The sequence below is a fragment of the Rosa rugosa genome, chromosome 6 (genome assembly GCF_958449725.1).
Source record: "Rosa rugosa chromosome 6, drRosRugo1.1, whole genome shotgun sequence".
Lineage (NCBI taxonomy): Eukaryota > Viridiplantae > Streptophyta > Magnoliopsida > Rosales > Rosaceae > Rosa > Rosa rugosa.
Genome location: NC_084825.1, coordinates 16225342 through 16249726, shown reverse-complemented (window position 1 = coordinate 16249726; position 24385 = coordinate 16225342). Strand labels below are relative to the sequence as shown.

Sequence of the window (24385 nt, the reverse complement as noted above, 5' to 3'; positions counted from 1 at the left end):
CGTCCTCCTCACTTACTAGCCTACTCAAGTGGTCGGCCACAACGTTGTCAGAGCCCTTTTTGTCCTTGATCTCCACATCAAACTCTTGAAGCAAGAGGATCCAACGAATTAGCCTAGGTTTTGCCTCCTTCTTTGACATTAGGTACCTTAAAGCTGCATGATCAGAATAAACAATGACTTTAGTACCCAACAAATAAGATCTAAATTTTTCTAAGGCAAAAACAACAGCTAAGAGTTCTTTTTCAGTTGTAGAGTAATTGAGTTGAGCATCATTGAGGGTCCGAGATGCATAGTAGATGGCATAAGGCTTTTTGTCCTTCCTTTGGCCTAGCACGGCCCCAATAGCATAATCTGAGGCGTCACACATGATCTCAAAGGGAATAGACCAATCTGGAGGAAGCATGATGGGTGCAGACGTCAGAAGCTCCTTTAAAGCATTGAATGCATCCATGCAATCCTCCTTGAACTCAAATGCCACTTCCTTTTGAAGAAGGCGACATAGAGGCCTAGAAATCTTGGAGAAGTCCTTGATGAAGCGCCTGTAGAAACCTGCATGTCCAAGAAAAGAGCGGACCTCCCTCACACTTGTGGGGTATGGTGAGTACTTAACAAGATCTACTTTAGCTTTATCAACTTCTATTCCACGTTTTGAAACAATATGTCCTAAGACTATCCCTTGTTTCACCATAAAGTGACATTTTTCCCAATTAAGCACAAGATTAGTCTCTTCACAACGCCTAAGTATTAATTCTAAATTATTTAAGCAATCATCAAAGTCTTTACCAAAAACCGAAAAATCATCCATAAATACTTCAATAATTTTCTCAATAAAATCAGAAAAGATACTTACCATGCACCTTTGAAACGTACCTGGAGCATTGCAAAGTCCGAAAGGCATCCTTCTGTAGGCAAACGTCCCAAATGGACATGTAAATGTCGTTTTCTCTTGATCCTCATTAGCAATGGCGATTTGGTTGTACCCAGAATACCCATCCAAGAAACAATAGAACTCATGACCAGCTAACCTCTCAAGCATTTGATCAATGAATGGCAAAGGGAAGTGATCCTTCCTAGTGGTGGCGTTGAGCTTCCTATAGTCTATGCAAACTCGATGTCCAGTCACAGTCCTCTGAGGCACTAACTCATTTTCTGCATTCTTCACAACAGTTAATCCAGATTTCTTAGGCACTACTTGAACTGGTGAAACCCACTTAGAATCCGAGATAGGGTAGATGACGCCACAATCAAGAAGCTTGATGACTTCCTTCTTCACAACTTCCATCATAGGTGGGTTCAAACGTCTTTGAGCCTCCCTAGTTGGCTTAGCTCCTTCCTCAAGCAAAATTCGATGCACACAAGTGGTAGGGCTAATTCCTCTGATATCCGCTAAAGTCCAACCAATTGCAGTCTTGTGTTGCTTAAGTATCTCCACTAATCTATCCTCTTGAGGTGACGTCAAAGATGATGAAATGATGACAGGTAATGTTTCGTTTTCTCCCAAGTAAGCATACTTCAAGTGATCCGGTAATTGCTTAAGTTCTAAAGTAGGTGCTTGAATCACTGAAGGTAAAGGTTTATTAGTAGAGGGAGAAATAAACACAGAAGAAACATTACCTAGCTCGAATGGTGTTGCCTCAAGAAAAGCAACATGTTCCATTATGGAATCACTATGAATGGCCGTGAGCTCCTCCTTAGGGATGGTAGTGTCATCCTTCATTTTTCCAACGCCATTGGCAATGGTTGAAACCAAAGTATCCTCGTTCATCATCTCCGTGAATTTCTGCGCAAGTTCATCAAGTATATCAATAGAGAAACATGATGAAAAATCAACCAAAGATCCACCTCATTGCTTCAAAGATGTTGAAGCCAACAATTTCACCATCGAACTCCATTGTTAATGAGCCAGAATAAACATCAATTTTAGTCCTGGCCGTCCTCATGAAGGGGCGGCCTAGTAACAATGGCGTTCCACTTTTGGGGGACTCCTCCATCTCAAGGACATAGAAGTCAGCTGGAAAGATTAGCTCTCCAACCTGCACAAGTACATCCTCAACTAACCCCTTAGGGTATGCATTAGATCGATCTGCCAACTGAATAATAACATTGTCATGTTTGAGTTCACCTAGACCTAAAGCTTCATAAACAGAATAAGGCATGACATTAATAGAAGCTCCTAAGTCTAGCATGGCATTTTCGATTCTAGTTGTTGATAGGAGCATAAAGTGCGACGATATTATTGAGTATATGCCCCATTTTAGACTTGTTTCTCCCTTAAGTTTCGTGTTTTGAGTCATCGAGTCAGTTTAAGAGTCTTGTACAGTGTTTGGCGTAAAATAGGCGCAAAATGCGAAATTTATGAAAAAAATCCTAACAGGATCAGGATTCCTTACCGTCGACGTTTTTGCGGTCTTTACATTAATTCCCTTTATTTTCTCTTAAAAAAATCTGATATTCTCCACCTTTTTGTAGGAAATTTAAGACGTTTGACCAAGCAATGAAGAAGGGAAATAAAGGAGAAAGACGTTTCAGCTGGAAAATAAATAAAGGAGAAAGACGTTTTCAGTTCGGGAATAAAGGAGAAAGACGTTTCAGCTGTTAAAAGACCCCATTATGAGAGGAGTTAAGGCCATAAAGGAGACGTTTTCAGTTGGAAAATTAAAGGAATTATGATGCAATCCCATCCGTCCAATGGTGAAGGGTATGATCGACAAAAGCCAACCAATGCTCCCCTATAAATAGGAAACGTCCAGAACAGAATTTCCATCACTTCCTAGCCAAGATCACTTCCGGGCCTATCACTTCCTGGCCAAAAACTATTCCAAGACTCTGCCCAATTCACTCCTTAAACTTCCATCACCTACAAGACCGTGACCACCATCCATCCATCAATCTACGAAGTTCTTAGGCGCTGAGTCAAGGACGCTCCACCACCATAGCAGAGACGAGTTCATCACCTTGTTGCTAAGCCGCTGAGGAAAGCTTCAAAGTGTAACTATGACTCTACTTACAATTGTTGTTTCGGTTTTGTGTGTTTGGATTTGCGAGTTGTGTAATTGGAGACATGAGATTTTCAGAATATTTTTATTAATATTTTTTAGATTTTCAGTTTATTATTGAGTTAATTTCGAGAATTCTTTTATGATGCATGTTACAATCTTGTGCCCTTTTATGTGTTTAGGTAATTTTCAGAGTTAGGTGATACGCTCAAAGCAAGCGCATAATTTAACCCTGAAATGTCATTAGTAGCATAGAATAAATAGGGATCGTTCTATTCCGGGGATTGAGGGTACACCTGTCATTGTCAAACAATTAAACAATTAAAATTAAAACAAAGTACAATATTTACACATATGCACATTATTTACGAATTAAAAGGGGGTTTTTGATTTTGGTTTTTCTGAAAATAAAACTAAGTTAATAAAACAATTAAAATGCAAAAACATAAAATTATAAATGGAATGCAAGAACAAAGATCAAAATCGAAACATATGATTAAAATTAATTCAAGTTCATCATTGTTCATCATAGTCATGCAAGAGGAATTGATCATGTGAAACGTTCAAAGCAAACAATTTCCCATATTTTACTTTCAACGCTAATTAATCTAAGTGAAAGCACATAGACTAATCCTATCAAACATGCATTCAAGCCCTAGAAAGCTAGTCAATCATACATGTCTAACGCATTAAGCATCTAGAAAGGCTATCAATTCAAATGTGCAACTTAGTATGAAAAAGTCCACCTAATTGCAATATTCTTTGATTAAATTCGGTTTTTGTACAAAACCTTTACTACTTATTGATTCAAGAACACAAAACCAAAAAGTTGATTCATGTTCTTAAATTCGTAGCACCAATTATATAAAAACCCTAGGTGTTTGCAACCACATAAGATTAAAATACAAAAGTTATCTATCATGCAAATTTAATCAAACACTCACACATAAGCAACCATAAATCGCAAAACATGAATCTGAAAATTAACAATTAATCATAGAATTTCAGAATTCGAAAATTGTTCAAACACATGTGTCAACTAGGGCATAACCAACGAAAATTACAAAGCAAAGGTTACAAGGAGAATCGGATTACACCAAGAGATGGAGATGGGATGAATGGTCTCTTGAATTTCGAAAGCAATCTTCAAGGATGGTGATGGATGATGTGCACGGCTTGTCCTCTTCTTCCTTGGCCTTGCTTGAACTTCGTGGTTGCCCTAGAGGATGGAGAAGAACACGGCTAAGCTAGAGAGAGTTTTCTGATTTTTTTCTAAAGTTGTAAAACACAATGGAAGGGAACCCTTGACGTTGAGAGAAGAGAGGAATATATAGGGGACGGCTTCTTGGTCTCCAAGGCCGTGTAAAACCCTAGAGAAACTCACGGCAATTGCTTGCACTTCCACATAATTTCCTCCAATGACTTCTTGCCACATAAGCCCTATGAGGTGTCTCAACCAATCACATAATTTCCTAGAATATTTCCCTTGATTTTCTTGCCGAAATTCTTGAGATAATTTCTGATTTTCTGTCTTTAAATTCGGCCAAAACTCTTTAGGGAATGTAGGAATGTATCTAGTCTTCATTTGAGCTTTTCTTGGTCTCCACCTTTTTCTCTTTCCTTAAAACTCTCTAGGGAATATCTTTGCCGTCCAAAACCCTAGGAATTTCACGTTCTCCCTTGTTTATCTCTTCCTTTTTCACGGCAAAGCATCTAGGGTTTATCTCCAAGTATTTTCTTTCCATAAAAATAGCCCTAGATAATCTCCCTAGAAAATCTCTTTTTAATTTCTGATTTTTGGACGCCTCTTCCTTGTTTCTCTCTTGCAAATTCACGGCAAAACATCTTTAGGGCTAGGGTTTGCGTCACAAACCCTAGTTCCATGGGCTTTGGTGGGCTTTTATCCAATTAGCCAAAAATCCAACAAGTCTTGAGAGTTTTTGGGCCTCCATGCGTCACTTCTATGCCATGTCATCTTCCAACGTCACAACACTTTATGTTCTTCATTTCTTTTCATAGTTGCGTTGGAAACTTCATTGGTAAGCTCTCCTCCATTTCGCAGGGTTTCCTGGTTGCACTAGGAAAGCTTGTTTCTTCATTTCTGCTCAAATGTGTGGACCGTTTTCTCTCATATTTGTTTATCTTGATGTTCGCAGGCTCCTCTTTCCATTTGTGAGTTCATTTCCACTTTCTAGCTCGGAGGTCCTGAAAATAGAAACTAGTATGAGAAATAGAAACTTTCCTAATTTGAAAAATAGCAACTTACCAAAAATGAAAAATAGAAAGTTACTAAAAATGAAAAATAGAAACTTGCCAGAAATGAGAAATGAAAACTATAAGAATAGAAACTTTCTAAAAATGGAAAATAGAAACTAAGAAAAATGGAAACTTTCTACAAATAGGAACTTTCCCAATCAAAGAATGGAAACTTTCCTAAACAGAGTTTTACTAAGGAAATGGCGCAAGAAATGTAAGGAAATGCAGTTAAAACGTCGCATTAAAATGCTCCTATCATTAGGTTCATAAGTTTGCATGCTAGAATAACGGTGAGAGTTCTTGTGTGTTTGCTTAATTTGCCAAGAGTAATTGTTATTTGTTAAGACGCTGAGTTAAACAAGTAGTAATTAGTTCTAAAAAGTGGTAAAAATCATGCTTTAATGATTAAACGATTCTGGAAATTACGTGTTAAATTCTATGTGTAATGGTTAATTTGCACGTGTGAGTTGATTCGAGGGTTAGATAATACTACTACTTAAGAGGACTACGCTGAGTGTTTTCAAAAATTAGTAGTATTAGGCTTGGTAAGGACTTTTCCGATCCAAGCCTACATTAGAACGAATCAGATAAATGGATTGATCCGCTGAGGCTTTTCATTTGGGCTCTTATCTAAGCGTTTAAGATGGGCACATTTTTGTAGCATGTTGAAATGAATTTCTGAGTGGTATTGGTCTAGGTTAGGGAAGTCGATCATTGTATATAGTTTTATTTGTTTTGTTTTTATTTTAAGTAGATTAGGAACCAAATTCCAAACCCCCATTTTATTCTTTTATTTGTTAATTGACCTTTTTGTGTAGGTGTACCCTACAATCCCCGGACTGAACGATCCCTGCTTATCCTATACTGACAACTACATTTTGCAGGGTTAAATTGTGAGGCTATTTTAGCCGCATCAATTTTTGGCGCCGTTGCCGGGGATTGTTAAAATCCCTAACATATAAAGTGTCATCGATTTTGTTGTATATAGAATGCATGCTAAATTTTTGTACTACACTTGTGGAATGGTGACAAATTGCGATTTATGTTTGGCCAAGCTATAATTGTGATTTAGTTTAAGTTTTATGAGTGTTACGAAATTAAGCATGTCTTTTATAATTGTTGTACAATTTGTAGAAGTTTTTAAGCATATTGTAAATTGTAGAATGAGTTTTTTTTAAAGCATGTTGTAAATTGTATGTGTTTCACTTAGATTAATATACTTAATTGTTGTAAATTGTATGTTGTCATGAATTTAGTTAAATACTTAATTGTTGTAAGTGTGTAAAATCGTATGAGTAGACAAGGGCCCTTTTGTTAATATTGGCCTAAACCCTTCATTAGTACCTTTCTAAGGTCTCTTGAGGTTGAGGGCGGCCTTTATTAGCATTTGGAGAACAGTCTAACACATGAGTTAATTTCCAAACTGAGTAAGGGGCATTACAGATGGTGTCTTAGGTTGAGACCCTGGGTGATGGGTTCAAATTGGATCTCAGAGATACTATAGACTGTGCGTAAACCACAATGTGGAAGTAGCCAATAGGGGCGTAAACCTCAATGAGGGAGTAGCCTCCGTAGTATCACCAAAATGAGTCCTCCCTCTCACTTACCTCTTAATCTGGCTATCTGGCCTTCTGAAACCACGAAAAGAGACTTATGTCTAGGCGACTATCCCTATATCGTATCTCACCAATAGTAGTGGTTTCTATTGGGCTCGACTTACAACTTGGAATCAATTGAGATATTAACTAAGTTTATAACAAACTTAAAAAAAAAAAAAGATAAAAAAAAAAATAAAAAATGTTATGTGACATGCTTAAGGTATATTGGATTAAACATGACCTTGTCGAGGGTAGCTGTTCTATAGTCCCATTGCACAAACGAGGTCCTCTGTTCCAATACCTAAGTATGTAAATGTAAAAGTAACTTAGAAAGTAGGAAAGACATAATGTTTGTATTTCGAACCTTGTATATGTTACTAACACTTGATTTGGTCTTAAAGGTCCATGAATGTCCACTGTCTCTGATAAGACTAAGGAGCTCTTTGAGAAATTGGAACGTGCTAAGCAAAGGGCAGAACTCACTTTTTCAGACCGCCCTCTTCTAGAAAGGAGGGATTCTCAGGACTCTAGCTATTCAGGTTATAACTCCTCAACTAGATCAACCGAGGAGATCAACAAACCTGACCATTCTGAAGAAGGAGAAGAACAAGTCTTTGAAGAGGAAGAAGAGGAGGTCACTGAAGAGGACGTTGCAGACACAGAAGAGGAAGAAGAGGAAGAGCACGCCCGTGTTGAGCAAGTACAAGCACCAATGGCTGAGACTATTAGGCAACTGTCTAATCCTACAGGTGGGGGTGCTGCGCCCTTATGCATTGCCTATCCAGAACCAGGAGAGGGGCTTAATGATGATTTTGAGTTAAAGAGTGGGTTTCTGCATCACCTACCCAAGTTTCATGGGATGAGTAGTGAAGACACCAATAAGCATCTCAAGGAGTTCGAGTTTGTCTGTGGGAGTATGTGCCCTAAAGGAGCTGATATCAATATCTTGAAGATGAAGGCATTCCCCTTTAATTTGGAGGACAAGGCCAAGACTTGGCTATTTGAGCTGCCTGCTGGGACTATCAACACTTGGGATAGGATGAAGGGCGAGTTCCTTACGAAGTACTTTCCTGCCTCAAAGGTCACTGTTTTGAGGAAGCAGATTAGTGGAATCACGCAAGGACATGAGGAGAATTTCTGCAATTATTGGGACAGGTTTAAGAGCCTTGTAGCATCATGCCCTAACCATGGGATGAGTGAGGGGTCCCTCCTTACCTATTTTTATGAAGGACTCACCGCTAATGAGCGTGATCTGTTAGATGCTGCTGCTGGAGGGTCCTTTATGGATAAGACACCTGCTGATGCAAGGGAGCTACTTACTAATCGTGCACTAAACTATCAGCAATATGAGGGGGTGCTTTCCACTCAACGGAGGGTACATGAGGTGTCCACTAACTCTGCTCTTGAAGACAAGGTCAACAAGATGTCTACTCTGCTGTCTCAAGTCTTAAACGGTAATGGAGGAGGAGCAATGGCTCAAGTGTGTGGGATGTGCTCGACTCAAGGGCACCCCACTGATAAATGTCCCCAGCTTGCCTCTCCAGAAGGATGGGAATCTGTTAACGCCCTAGGGTATCATGGAGGTCAAGGCGGCCCGAGGTACAACCCTTACTCCAATACGTACAATCCTGGGCTCAGAGATCACCCCAACTTTCGTTGGGCCAACAATGATAACACCTTGAGACCACCTCAAGGCCCAGGTCAGAATTCTCAGCGCCCACCAGGTTTGTTTTTGAGGCCTCAGGTACCTCAAACTTTTGGTATTCCCAATTCTGTCCCTCCACCTCCTGTTTCTAATACTTTGAGTGCCCCTAATTATGATGAACTGTTGAAGTCCCTTGCTGCGGGGCAACAACAACTTAACACGGCTACTCAAGCTTTGGTTGTAGGACAGGCGACCCATTCAAAGGATATTGCAGAGCTCAAGAATCAAATGGGCCAAGTGGTGGATTTCATGGGTCGAATTGCTGAAACAGGGAAGCTACCAAGCAACACAGTGCCTAACCCAAGGAATGAGCACGCCCAAGCCATCATCACTAGGAGTGGACGTGTACTAGTTGACCCTCCCAGAGCCCACAAGAAGATCCAAGCGGCCCATAATGAAGAAGAAGACGTTGTGGAGGTGTCTAAGGAGGATGTTGAGAAGGACCTAGCTACATCAAGGGTGGAAGTTAACGTGCCCCAAGCTGAGGCACCCAAAGGTACAATTCCTAACTCTAGTGGTTTAATTAAGACTAACCCAGTTGTTTCTATACCTTTCCCAAGCAGGTTTGCCAAGACGAAGAAAGATAAATCTGATCAAGAGATCTTGGAAATCTTCAAGAAGGTTCAAGTGAATATGCCCCTGATTGAGTGCTTCAAACAAGTGCCTAAATACGCCAAGTTCTTGAAGGAGCTATGCACCACAAGGAGGCAGACAAGATTGAAGGAGGTGGTGAAAATGAGCGAGACGGTATCAGCCGTTATCCAGAGGAAACTACCCCCAAAGTTGAAGGACCCAGGGAGTTTTTCTGTTCCCTGTATCATTGGTGACACCAGGTTTGAAAATGTGATGTTAGACTTAGGGGCATCCATAAATGTTATGCCTTATAATTTGTATGTGTCCCTAGGTCTAGGCCCTCTTAAAAGGGATAATGTTGTCATTCAACTTGCTGATAGGTCTAACAAATACCCTCAAGGGTATGTTGAGGATGTTCTTGTGCAGGTAAACCATCTGATATTCCCTGCGGATTTCTACGTATTGGACATGGAGGAATCACCCCTAAATACCACTCCATTACTTTTAGGGCGTCCCTTTATGAGGACTGCAAGAACGAAGATCGACGTGTACAAAGGGACTCTCACCATGGAGTTTGATGGTGATGTTATACGCTTCAACATTCTTGAAGCCATGAGGTACCCTGTTTCTGACTTGAAACCTTGCTTTGCTATTGATGTAGTTGATTCACTCGCGCAGGTTTTCTCTGAAGTAATGGTTGAGGATGAATTGGCTCTGACCCTAGAGGAGGTTGTCGGATATGATGCAAATGGGGAACCTATCCCCAAGGTTGAGTGGGACGTTGAGGAGCCTAGAGTGATCAAGATTGTGGCCTCACTGGAGGCTCAGCCTATAAAGAGGTCAATTTCCTATTTGTCAATTCCGGTTTCTACTAATAAAATGCTACGCTCTATTGTTCAGGCACCCAAGTTGGAATTGAAGGTACTCCCTGAGCATTTGAAGTACGCGTACCTAGGAGAAAAGGAGACCCTCCCAGTGATCATATCGTCAACGCTGGAGGTAGAGCAAGAAAGGAAGTTGGTGGACGTGTTGAAGAAGCACAAGACTGCCATTGGTTGGACTCTAGCAGATATCATATGCCCTTGCCTTTTATTGACCAGATGTTGGAGCGCTTAGCGGGCCATTCCTACTATTGCTTCTTGGACGGATATAGTGGGTACAACCAGATCTGCATAGCCCACGAGGATCAGGAGAAGACGACCTTCACGTGCCCCTTTGGGACCTTTGCTTATAGGCGCATGCCCTTCGGCTTATGCAACGCACCAGGTACTTTCCAAAGATGTATGCTTTCCATTTTCTCAGAATACATTGAAAATATTATTGAAGTCTTTATGGACGACTTTAGTGTCTTCGGTAAAGATTTTGATACTTGTTTAGAGAATCTAGGATTGATACTTGAGAGGTGTGTAGAAACTAACCTTGTGCTGAATTGGGAGAAGTGTCACTTCATGGTGACACAAGGGATAGTGTTAGGACACATAATATCTGCTAGGGGCATTGAGGTAGATAAGGCTAAGGTTGATCTTGTACGTCACTTACCCTCCCCCACAACTGTGAGGGAGGTACGCTCTTTTCTTGGCCATGCAGGATTTTACAGGCGGTTCATCAAAGACTTCTCCAAGGTGGCGAGACCTATGTGTGCCCTATTGCAAAAGGACGTGCCCTTTGTGTTCAATGAGGATTGCAAGAAGGCGTTTGAAAAGCTCAAGGAGTTGTTGACCACGGCCCCCATCATGTGCCCACCGGATTGGAGTCTACCCTTCGAGCTTATGTGTGATGCATCAGACTATGCTGTTGGAGCTGTGTTGGGCCAGAGGAAGGATAAGAAGCCCTATGCTATTTACTATGCTTCTCGGACCCTCAACGACGCCCAGCTCAACTACTCCACCACTGAAAAAGAACTCTTGACTGTAGTCTTTGCTTTAGATAAGTTTCGTTCTTATTTATTGCACTCTAAAGTAATTGTTTACTCTGACCATGCAGCCTTGAGATATCTGATGATCAAGAAGGAGGCCAAGCCCAGATTGATTAGATGGATCTTGCTGCTGCAGGAGTTTGACCTAGCGATCAAGGACAAGAAGGGAAGCGAGAATGTGGTGGCGGACCATTTGAGCAGGATAGTACATGAGGAGGACATCCAGCCCCTACAGGAAACTTTCCCAGATGAGCAGCTCTTTGGGATAGAGGTTAGTGTGCCCTGGTATGCGGATATAGTTAACTATTTAGTCACTAGGACATTTCCTGACACACTTTCCAAAGCTAGTAAGGATAAATTGAAGAAAATGGCTAGGCACTTTATTTGGGATGAGCCCTATTTATGGAAACATTGTAGTGACCAAGTCATTAGGAGATGTGTCCCAGAGTCTGAGCATAGGTCAATTCTGTCATTTTGCCATAGTGAGGCTTGTGGAGGCCACTTTGGGCCTCGTAGAACGGCCTTGAAGGTCTTAGACTGTGGATTTTATTGGCCCACTATCTTCAAGGATGCAAACTTGTTTTGTATTTCTTGTGATAGATGCCAACGGACTGGTAATCTTGGCCCAAAAGATCAAATGCCCATGAGCCCAATAATAACTGTAGAAATTTTCGATGTTTGGGGCATTGACTTTATGGGCCCATTTCCTTCGTCTAATGGCTGTTTATATATACTATTGGCTGTGGACTATGTATCAAAGTGGGTGGAAGCAAAAGCCACCAGGACTAACGATTCAAAAGTGGTTGCAGGTTTCTTGAAAACTAACATATTTTCCAGGTTTGGTGTGCCACGTGTGCTGATCAGTGATGGAGGTTCTCATTTTTGCAACCGGACAATCGAGGCTTTGCTGAAGAAGTATGGGGTAACCCATAAGGTGTCCACGCCCTACCACCCTCAGACCAGTGGCCAAGCAGAGGTGTCCAACAGGGAGATCAAGAGGATACTCGAAAAGACAGTGGGCCCAACAAGGAAGGATTGGAGCCAGAGATTAGATGATGCATTGTGGGCCTACAGAACAGCCTACAAGACGCCTATTGGGATGTCTCCCTTTAGGTTGGCCTACGGAAAGGCATGCCACCTTCCAGTGGAGCTAGAGCACAAGGCTTGGTGGGCTGTCCAGAAGTTCAACATGGATTATGATGAAGCGGGCCTACATAGGAAGCTACAGCTAAATGAGCTTGAGGAGATAAGGAATGAGGCCTACGATGCTTCATGGATCTACAAGGAGAAGACAAAGGCCTACCATGACAAAATGATCCGCGGAAAAAGCTTCCAAGTGGGCCAGAAAGTTCTGTTATTCCATTCCAGACTTAAGCTATTCCCTGGTAAACTTCGTTCTCGTTGGGTTGGCCCATTTATAGTTACAAATGTGTTTGCTCATGGTGCTGTAGAGATCAAGAGTGAGAAGACGGGGAAGGAGTTCAAGGTAAATGGGCATCGTCTCAAGCCCTACTATGAGTCCTTCGTGGGGCACACATTGGAAGAGATACCCCTCCAGGAGGCACCCCATGACGTGTGAACAAGGAGAAGAGTCCCGGCTGAAGGACTATAAATATTAAGCGCTGCATGGGAGGCAACCCATTTCAACAGAAGCTGTGGTGGAGCCATCAACGAGAGTTTGACATTTCTATCACTTCACTTGCTTAGGTTGAATTGTACTTGTGTCTTTGTTTGTTTGTTTGTTTATTTTACCCTTCCCATATTTAGGGTCTATATACCATATTTCTTGCCTACATTGAGGACAATGTAGATTCTAAGTATGGGGTGGGTTTACACCTTTATTTTCAGAATTTTTTCAGTTTAAAAAAAAAAAAATTAAAAAAAAATTTGTTGGTTTTATGTCTTTTTGTTTGTTTGAGTCTTAGGATGCTCCTAACGTCTAGGATGAACATGTCTCTGAATTCATGGCTGAAGGTTTTCACAATCGAAATAGGACTTAATTGAATTCTGTGGTTAATCGACGTTGTGATACTTGTATGAAGATTTGAGATAGGATTGTAACTTGGTTCATTAAGCATGCTAGGATTAAGTCTGATTCATTTGACCCTAAGTGAGCTTTTGAGCTAAAATACTTTCTTTTCGAGTGCTTAATTGATAATTCTAGAATTTCGTGGCTGTATTTGCAAAACCTCATCATTCTTTGAAAATCCAATGATCATGTGCCATAGATTTTAATGGACTAGAGAGTACTAGAACTCGGCTGTTGTGACTGTCAAAACTTGTATGCCATAATATGCACTGATCCTGGATAGGATAGAAGGCATTAGGGTAACCACCATAGCCAAACAAGCATGTGTCCCCAATTGTGCCCGTCGTGGGACTCCTTAGAATGAACCCCTTTGAGCCTACGTTGAAAACCTTTGTTTCATCACCCTCACTACCCTACCATGAGCTTAGTACAGGATATCTCTACCCTTGTCCTAGGGACTTAGTAGAGCATGACATAATGTGTAGGGGTGACGATGAAAGACAAGTGTGGGGTGGGGAAAATCCAAGAAAAAAAAAAGAAGAGAAAAAAAAAATTTTCCATAAAAAAAAATTGAAAGAAAATGAAAATGAAAAAGAAAGAAAGAAAGAAAAGTGGCAAAAGAGAAGAAAAATTGAAAAGAAAACTCTTGGGAAATTGTTGAAGTGTGGTTTTGGACTTTCAAATTTGTAGAAGGCTCAAAGTTGAAAATTATGCCTTTGTCCATTCCCATGTTGGTTAGAGTGAAGGTTTGGCCCAAAACAATGATATTTGGTCTACAAAAATGATGACATAAGGTGGTCCATATATGCTCTGCTAGGTCCTTAGGATTTTTGTATCCTTAATCTTCATTTCGAAAACCCTAGCTTAGCCCCATTACAACCTATTTTAAGTGCTGACTTGATCCTTGAGATGGGCAGTCTTTGGTTAGTGGAGTCAGGTACGCAGTCGAGCTTATGGTTTAGGTCCATTTGTGCACTTAGTCATTTCTTGAGGTCTTTAATAATTCTTCACAAAATGCGTTTATTGATGAAATATGCAAGTTGTTTGTTGCCTTACAATTTGTTCTCTTGCATATACTTGAGTGTGAAGCTTTTAAGCATAGCCATTTCTGAGAGAAAAATTGAGAGTATGCCTTGTGAGTTTGGATTGGACTTGTTCGAAACATGCTATCATTCACTGTATAACTTAAGTTCTCCACATCTTACTTAGTCATATGAGCGTTACATGTTTATTAACCATGGAATTATCTATGCGATTTTGATTAAGTGTTTAACGTGAAAGCCATGAGTTTGGAGTCTCTGAGACAACAGTTAGGGGTAGTAGAGTCATTTACTTGCTTTTTGTCGAGTCTTTGTTTTGTTTTGTATTTCTGTTTTGCTAAGGGACTAGCAAAAGCTAAGTGTGGGGTATTTGATAGGAGCATAAAGTGCGACGATATTATTGAGTATATGCCCCATTTTAGACTTGTTTCTCCCTTAAGTTTCGTGTTTTGAGTCATCGAGTCAGTTTAAGAGTCTTGTACAGTGTTTGGCGTAAAATAGGCGCAAAATGCGAAATTTATGAAAAAAATCCTAACAGGATCAGGATTCCTTACCGTCGACGTTTTTGCGGTCTTTACATTAATTCCCTTTATTTTCTCTTAAAAAAATCTGATATTCTCCACCTTTTTGTAGGAAATTTAAGACGTTTGACCAAGCAATGAAGAAGGGAAATAAAGGAGAAAGACGTTTCAGCTGGAAAATAAATAAAGGAGAAAGACGTTTTCAGTTCGGGAATAAAGGAGAAAGACGTTTCAGCTGTTAAAAGACCCCATTATGAGAGGAGTTAAGGCCATAAAGGAGACGTTTTCAGTTGGAAAATTAAAGGAATTATGATGCAATCCCATCCGTCCAATGGTGAAGGGTATGATCGACAAAAGCCAACCAATGCTCCCCTATAAATAGGAAACGTCCAGAACAGAATTTCCATCACTTCCTAGCCAAGATCACTTCCGGGCCTATCACTTCCTGGCCAAAAACTATTCCAAGACTCTGCCCAATTCACTCCTTAAACTTCCATCACCTACAAGACCGTGACCACCATCCATCCATCAATCTACGAAGTTCTTAGGCGCTGAGTCAAGGACGCTCCACCACCATAGCAGAGACGAGTTCATCACCTTGTTGCTAAGCCGCTGAGGAAAGCTTCAAAGTGTAACTATGACTCTACTTACAATTGTTGTTTCGGTTTTGTGTGTTTGGATTTGCGAGTTGTGTAATTGGAGACATGAGATTTTCAGAATATTTTTATTAATATTTTTTAGATTTTCAGTTTATTATTGAGTTAATTTCGAGAATTCTTTTATGATGCATGTTACAATCTTGTGCCCTTTTATGTGTTTAGGTAATTTTCAGAGTTAGGTTCATAAGTTTGCATGCTAGAATAACGGTGAGAGTTCTTGTGTGTTTGCTTAATTTGCCAAGAGTAATTGTTATTTGTTAAGACGCTGAGTTAAACAAGTAGTAATTAGTTCTAAAAAGTGGTAAAAATCATGCTTTAATGATTAAACGATTCTGGAAATTACGTGTTAAATTCTATGTGTAATGGTTAATTTGCACGTGTGAGTTGATTCGAGGGTTAGATAATACTACTACTTAAGAGGACTACGCTGAGTGTTTTCAAAAATTAGTAGTATTAGGCTTGGTAAGGACTTTTCCGATCCAAGCCTACATTAGAACGAATCAGATAAATGGATTGATCCGCTGAGGCTTTTCATTTGGGCTCTTATCTAAGCGTTTAAGATGGGCACATTTTTGTAGCATGTTGAAATGAATTTCTGAGTGGTATTGGTCTAGGTTAGGGAAGTCGATCATTGTATATAGTTTTATTTGTTTTGTTTTTATTTTAAGTAGATTAGGAACCAAATTCCAAACCCCCATTTTATTCTTTTATTTGTTAATTGACCTTTTTGTGTAGGTGTACCCTACAATCCCCGGACTGAACGATCCCTGCTTATCCTATACTGACAACTACATTTTGCAGGGTTAAATTGTGAGGCTATTTTAGCCGCATCAGTTGTTCCAATAACACAAGGGATAGAAAAACTCCCTGGATCCTAACACTTTTCAGGCATTCTGCGTTGAAGCACAGCTGAGACATTCTCACTTACCTTAACCACTTCTTTCTCACGGTTTTGTCTCCTTGTGGTGCAAAGCTCCTTCAAAAATTTGGCATACTTAGGAATTTGCTTGATGGCCTCAAGGAGAGGGATGTTGATTTGCACCTTCTTAAAAGTTTCCAAGATGGCCTTTTCGGCCTCATCCTTCTTGGACTTAGCAAATCTGCTTGGGAAAGGCAAAGGAGAAGAAGATGGATTAGCAATAACCGAATTGAAAGAGTTAGAAAATTGTCCTTAAGGTTTCGGTTTTGCATTTGAAGGTGGAGACGTCACTTGAGCCTTAGACGTTGCAGGGTCATCCTCCTCCTCTATTATGGACGTTGAGACCTTCTTGGGAGGCTTTGGAGGATCTACAAGGGTCTTACCACTCCTTGTAGTGACGAATTTGGCTTGCTCAAAGTGAGGATTTGGGATGGTACCACTTGGTAGCTTTCCTTGCTCATGAAACTTACCCATAAACTCCACAACTTGACTCATCTGCTTCTTCATCTCATTGACATCCGTAGATATTGCATTGATTTGATTCCCATGGTGAGTTTGACCTGCAATCAAAGCTTGAGTAGATTTAGTTAGGGTTCGAATCAACTCATCATTAGAAGAAGAAGAAGCATTGGAATTAAAGTTCGAATTAAAAGGAGTAGGGTTAGGAGGTTGAGGCTTTTGATAAAAGCCTGGAGGACGTGGTTGGAATCCTTGAGGTGCACTTTGAACGTTCTCATTATCCTTCCAACAAAAATTGGGGTGGTCCCTCCATCCAGGATTGTAAGTATTCGAGTATGGATCATTCCTAGGACGTTGGAACCCTTGTTGGAAACCTATGGCGTTGACACCTTCTTGGCCTCCACTTTCCATGAGTTGAGGGCATTGATCAGACACATGCCCTTGCATAGAACATACTCCACACACCATGACTTGTCCTTGTGCTCCCTGAGACACAAGAGTAGTAAGTTTGTTAATTTTTTCTTCCAATTGAGCTAAAGTACTTACCTCATGGACCCTTTCACGTGTGGTGGTGGTCTTGGACCTAGAGGTCCCATATTGTTGTTGATTCAAGGCCCTATTCTCAATAAGGATCATTCCAGCCGCAGGCTCCTTGTCAACAAAAGATCCTGATGCGGCTAAAATAGCCTCACAATTTAACCCTGCAAAATGTAGTTGTCAGTATAGGATAAGCAGGGATCGTTCAGTCCGGGGATTGTAGGGTACACCTACACAAAAAGGTCAATTAACAAATAAAAGAATAAAATGGGGGTTTTGAGATTTGGTTCCTAATCTACTTAAAATAAAAACAAAACAAATAAAACTATATACAATGATCGACTTCCCTAACCTAGACCAATTCCACTCAGAAATTACTAAGTGTAAAAACAGAAAATTCATTTCAACATGCTACAAAAATGTGCCCATCTTAAACGCTTAGATAAGAGCCCAAATGAAAAGCCTCAGCGGATCAATCCATTTATCCGATTCGTTCTAATGTAGGTTTGGATCAGAAAAGTCCTTACCAAGCCTAATACTACTAATTTTCGAAAACACTCAGCGTAATTCTCTTAACTAGTAGTATTATCTAACCCTCGAATCAACGTACTCATACGTGCAAATTAACCATTACACATAGAATTTAACACGTAATTTCCAGAATCATCTAACCATTGAACATGATTTTTACCACTTTTTAGAACTAATTGCTACTTGTTTAACTCAGCGCCTTAACAAATAACAATTACCCTTGGCAAATTAAGCAAACACACAAGAACTCTCACCATTATTCTAGCATGCAAACTTATGAACCTAACTCTGAAAATTACCTAAACACATAAAAGGGCACAAGATTTTAAAATGCATCATAAAAGAATTCTCGAAAATTAACTCAATAATAAACTGAAAATCTCAAAAATATTAATAAAAATATTCTGAAAATTTCATGTCTCCAATTACACAACTCGCAAATCCAAACACACAAAACCGAAATAAAAATTGTAAGTAGAGTCATAGTTACACTTTGAAGCTTTCCTCAGCGGCTTGGCAACAAGGTGATGAACTCGTCTCTGCTATGGTGGTGGAGCGTCCTTGACTCAGCGCCTAAGAACTTCGTAGAATGATGGATGGATGGTGGTCACGGTCTTGTATGTGTTGGAGATTTGAGGAGTGAATTGGGCAGAGTCTTGGAAAAGTTTTTGGCCAGGAAGTGATAGGCCCGGAAGTGATCTTGGCTAGGAAGTGATGGAAATTCTGTTCTGGAAGTTGCCTATTTATAGGGGAGCATTGGTTGGCTTTTGTCGATCATACCCTTCATCATTGGACGGATGGGATTGCATCATAATTCCTTTAATTTTCCAACTGAAAACGTCTCCTTTATGGCCTTAACTCCTCTCATAATGGGGTCTTTTAACAGCTGAAACGTCTTTCTCCTTTATTCCCGAACTGAAAACGTCTTTTCTCCTTTATTTATTTTCCAGCTGAAACGTCTTTCTCCTTTATTTCCCTTCTTCATTGCTTGGTCAAATGTCTTAAATGCTTTATTTTATGACTCCATCGTTGTTATTTCCAAGAGTTCCACCAGCCAAGGTTTCCTACAACAAGCAGGAGAATATCAGAATTTTCTAGAGAAAATAAAGGGAATTAATGTAAAGACCGCAAAAAACGTCGACGGTAAGGAATCCTGATCCCGTTAGGATTTTTTTCATAAATTTTCCATTTTGCGCCTATTTTACGCCAAACACTGTACAAGACTCTTAAACTGACTCGATGACTCAAAACACGAAACTTAAGGGAGAAACAAGTCTAAAATGGGGCATATACTCAATAATATCGTCGCACTTTATGCTCCTATCAAATACCCCACACTTAGCTTTTGCTAGTCCCTTAGCAAAACAGAAATACAAAACAAAACAAAGACTCGACAAAAAGCAAGTAAATGACTCTACTGCCCCTAACTGTTGTCTCAGAGACTCCAAACTCATGGCTTTCACGTTAAACACTTAATCAAAATCGCATAGATAATTCCATGGTTAATAAACATGTAACGCTCATATGACTAAGTAAGATGTGGAGAACTTAAGTTATACAGTGAATGATAGCATGTTTCGAACAAGTCCAATCCAAACTCACAAGGCATACTCTCGATTTTTCTCTCAGAAATGGCTATGCTTAAAAGCTTCACACTCAAGTATATGCAAGAGAACAAATTGTAAGGCAACAAACAGCTTGCATATTTCATCAATAAACGCATTTTGTGAATAATTATTAAAGACCTCAAGAAATGACTAAGTGCACAAATGGACCTAAACCATAAGCTCGACTGCATAACTGACTCCACTCACCAAAGGCTGCCCATCTCAAGGATCAAGTAAGGACTTGAAACTGGTTGCAATGGGGCTAAGCTAGGGTTTTTGAAATGAAGATTAAGGATACAAAAATCCTAAGGACCTAGCAGAGCATATATGGACCACCTTATGTCACCATTTTTGTAGACCAAATATCATTGTTTTGGGCCAAACCTTCACTCTAACCAACATGGGAATGGACAAAGGCATAATTTTCAACTTTGAGCCTTCTACAAATTTGAATGTCCAAAACCACACTTCAACAATTTCCCAAGAGTTTTCTTTTCAATTTTTCTTCTCTTTTGCCACTTTTCTTTCTTTCTTTCTTTTTCATTTTCATTTTCTTTCAATTTTTTTTTTTTATGGCAAATTTTTTTTTCTTCTTCTTTTTTTTTTTTTTTTGAATTTTCCCCACCCCACACTTGTCTTTCATCGTCACCCCTACACATTATGTCATGCTCTACTAAGTCCCTAGGACAAGGGTAGAGATATCCTGTACTAAGCTCATGGTAGGGTAGTGAGGGTGATGAAACAAAGGTTTTCAACGTAGGCTCAAAGGGGTTCATTCTAAGGAGTCCCACGACGGGCACAATTGGGGACACATGCTTGTTTGGCTATGGTGGTTACCCTAATGCCTTCTATCCTATCCAGGATCAGTGCATATTATGGCATACAAGTTTTGACAGTCACAACAGCCGAGTTCTAGTACTCTCTAGTCCATTAAAATCTATGGCACATGATCATTGAATTTTCAAAGAATGATGAGGTTTTGCAAATACAGCCACGAAATTCTAGAATTATCAATTAAGCACTCGAAAAGAAAGTATTTTAGCTCAAAAGCTCACTTAGGGTCAAATGAATCAGACTTAATCCTAGCATGCTTAATGAACCAAGTTACAATCCTATCTCAAATCTTCATACAAGTATCACAACGTCGATTAACCACAGAATTCAATTAAGTCCTATTTCGATTGTGAAAACCTTCAGCCATGAATTCAGAGACATGTTCATCCTAGACGTTAGGAGCATCCTAAGACTCAAACAAACAAAAAGACATAAAACCAACAAATTTTTTTTTAATTTTTTTTTTTTAAACTGAAAAAATTCTGAAAATAAAGGTGTAAACCCACCCCATACTTAGAATCTACATTGTCCTCAATGTAGGCAAGAAATATGGTATATAGACCCTAAATATGGGAAGGGTAAAATAAACAAACAAACAAACAAAGACACAAGTACAATTCAACCTAAGCAAGTGAAGTGATAGAAATGTCAAACTCTCGTTGATGGCTCCACCACAGCTTCTGTTGAAATGGGTTGCCTCCCATGCAGCGCTTAATATTTATAGTCCTTCAGCCGGGACTCTTCTCCTTGTTCACACGTCATGGGGTGCCTCCTGGAGGGGTATCTCTTCCAATGTGTGCCCCACGAAGGACTCATAGTAGGGCTTGAGACGATGCCCATTTACCTTGAACTCCTTCCCCGTCTTCTCACTCTTGATCTCTACAGCACCATGAGCAAACACATTTGTAACTATAAATGGGCCAACCCAACGAGAACGAAGTTTACCAGGGAATAGCTTAAGTCTGGAATGGAATAACAGAACTTTCTGGCCCACTTGGAAGCTTTTTCCGCGGATCATTTTGTCATGGTAGGCCTTTGTCTTCTCCTTGTAGATCCATGAAGCATCGTAGGCCTCATTCCTTATCTCCTCAAGCTCATTTAGCTGTAGCTTCCTATGTAGGCCCGCTTCATCATAATCCATGTTGAACTTCTGGACAGCCCACCAAGCCTTGTGCTCTAGCTCCACTGGAAGGTGGCATGCCTTTCCGTAGGCCAACCTAAAGGGAGACATCCCAATAGGCGTCTTGTAGGCTGTTCTGTAGGCCCACAATGCATCATCTAATCTCTGGCTCCAATCCTTCCTTGTTGGGCCCACTGTCTTTTCGAGTATCCTCTTGATCTCCCTGTTGGACACCTCTGCTTGGCCACTGGTCTGAGGGTGGTAGGGCGTGGACACCTTATGGGTTACCCCATACTTCTTCAGCAAAGCCTCGATTGTCCGGTTGCAAAAATGAGAACCTCCATCACTGATCAGCACACGTGGCACACCAAACCTGGAAAATATGTTAGTTTTCAAGAAACCTGCAACCACTTTTGAATCGTTAGTCCTGGTGGCTTTTGCTTCCACCCACTTTGATACATAGTCCACAGCCAATAGTATATATAAACAGCCATTAGACGAAGGAAATGGGCCCATAAAGTCAATGCCCCAAACATCGAAAATTTCTACAGTTATTATTGGGCTCATGGGCATTTGATCTTTTGGGCCAAGATTACCAGTCCGTTGGCATCTATCACAAGAAATACAAAACAAGTTTGCATCCTTGAAGATAGTGGGCCAATAAAATCCACAGTCTAAGACCTTCAAGGCCGTTCTACGAGGCCCAAAGTGGCCTCCACAAGCCTCACTATGGCAAAATGACAGAATTGACCTATGCTCAGACTCTGGGACACATCTCCTAATGACTTGGTCACTACAATGTTTCCATAAATAGGGCTCATCCCAAATAAAGTGCCTAGCCATTTTCTTCAATTTATCCTTACTAGCTTTGGAAAGTGTGTCAGGAAATGTCCTAGTGACTAAATAGTTAACTATATCCGCATACCAGGGCACACTAACCTCTATCCCAAAGAGCTGCTCATCTGGGAAAGTTTCCTGTAGGGGCTGGATGTCCTCCTCATGTACTATCCTGCTCAAATGGTCCGCCACCACATTCTCGCTTCCCTTCTTGTCCTTGATCGCTAGGTCAAACTCCTGCAGCAGCAAGATCCATCTAATCAATCTGGGCTTGGCCTCCTTCTTGATCATCAGATATCTCAAGGCTGCATGGTCAGAGTAAACAATTACTTTAGAGTGCAATAAATAAGAACGAAACTTATCTAAAGCAAAGACTACAGCCAAGAGTTCTTTTTCAGTGGTGGAGTAGTTGAGCTGGGCGTCGTTGAGGGTCCGAGAAGCATAGTAAATAGCATAGGGCTTCTTATCCTTCCTCTGGCCCAACACAGCTCCAACAGCATAGTCTGATGCATCACACATAAGCTCGAAGGGTAGACTCCAATCCGGTGGGCACATGATGGGGGCCGTGGTCAACAACTCCTTGAGCTTTTCAAACGCCTTCTTGCAATCCTCATTGAACACAAAGGGCACGTCCTTTTGCAATAGGGCACACATAGGTCTCGCCACCTTGGAGAAGTCTTTGATGAACCGCCTGTAAAATCCTGCATGGCCAAGAAAAGAGCGTACCTCCCTCACAGTTGTGGGGGAGGGTAAGTGACGTACAAGATCAACCTTAGCCTTATCTACCTCAATGCCCCTAGCAGATATTATGTGTCCTAACACTATCCCTTGTGTCACCATGAAGTGACACTTCTCCCAATTCAGCACAAGGTTAGTTTCTACACACCTCTCAAGTATCAATCCTAGATTCTCTAAACAAGTATCAAAATCTTTACCGAAGACACTAAAGTCGTCCATAAAGACTTCAATAATATTTTCAATGTATTCTGAGAAAATGGAAAGCATACATCTTTGGAAAGTACCTGGTGCGTTGCATAAGCCGAAGGGCATGCGCCTATAAGCAAAGGTCCCAAAGGGGCACGTGAAGGTCGTCTTCTCCTGATCCTCGTGGGCTATGCAGATCTGGTTGTACCCACTATATCCGTCCAAGAAGCAATAGTAGGAATGGCCCGCTAAGCGCTCCAACATCTGGTCAATAAAAGGCAAGGGCATATGATCCTTCCTCGTTGTGGCATTCAGCTTCCGGTAGTCGATACATACCCTATGACCAGTCACTAATCTCTGGGGCACTAGCTCATTATCCTCGTTCTGTACCACTGTCACCCCAGACTTCTTGGGCACCACTTGCACTGGAGAGACCCACTTACTATCAGAAATGGGGTAGATCACCCCACAATCTAGCAACTTGATCACCTCGTCTTGGACCACCTTCATCATGGGCGGATGTAGACGCCTTTGGGCTTCTCTTGTGGGCTTGGCGCCATCTTCTAACAGGATCCGGTGGACACACGTGGTTGGGCTGATCCCCTTGATATCTGCTAGAGTCCAACCAATGGCAGTCTTGTGCTTCTTCAACACGTCCACCAACTTCCTTTCTTGCTCTACCTCCAGCGTTGACGATATGATCACTGGGAGGGTCTCCTTTTCTCCTAGGTACGCGTACTTCAAATGCTCAGGGAGTACCTTCAATTCCAACTTGGGTGCCTGAACAATAGAGCGTAGCATTTTATTAGTAGAAACCGGAATTGACAAATAGGAAATTGACCTCTTTATAGGCTGAGCCTCCAGTGAGGCCACAGTCTTGATCACTCTAGGCTCCTCAACGTCCCACTCAACCTTGGGGATAGGTACCCCATTTGCATCATATCTGACCCCCTCCTCTAGGGTCAGAGCCAATTCATCCTCAACCATTGCTTCAGAAAAAACCTGCGCGAGTGAATCAACTACATCAATAGCAAAGCACGGTTTCAAGTCAGAAACAGGGTACCTCATGGCTTCAAGAATGTTGAAGCGTATAACATCACCATCAAACTCCATGGTGAGAGTCCCTTTGTACACGTCGATCTTCGTTCTTGCAGTCCTCATAAAGGGACGCCCTAAAAGTAATGGAGTGGTATTTAGGGGTGATTCCTCCATGTCCAATACGTAGAAATCCGCAGGGAATATCAGATGGTTTACCTGCACAAGAACATCCTCAACATACCCTTGAGGGTATTTGTTAGACCTATCAGCAAGTTGAATGACAACAT

At 40.9% G+C, this 24385-nt stretch overlaps 1 pseudogene; it reads right to left on the bottom strand.

Moving 5' to 3' along the window:
- Positions 1 to 1826: 1826 nt before the first annotated feature.
- Positions 1827 to 24128, bottom strand: LOC133716296 (uncharacterized; annotated as a pseudogene).
- Between the last annotated feature and the right edge of the window lie 257 nt (positions 24129 to 24385).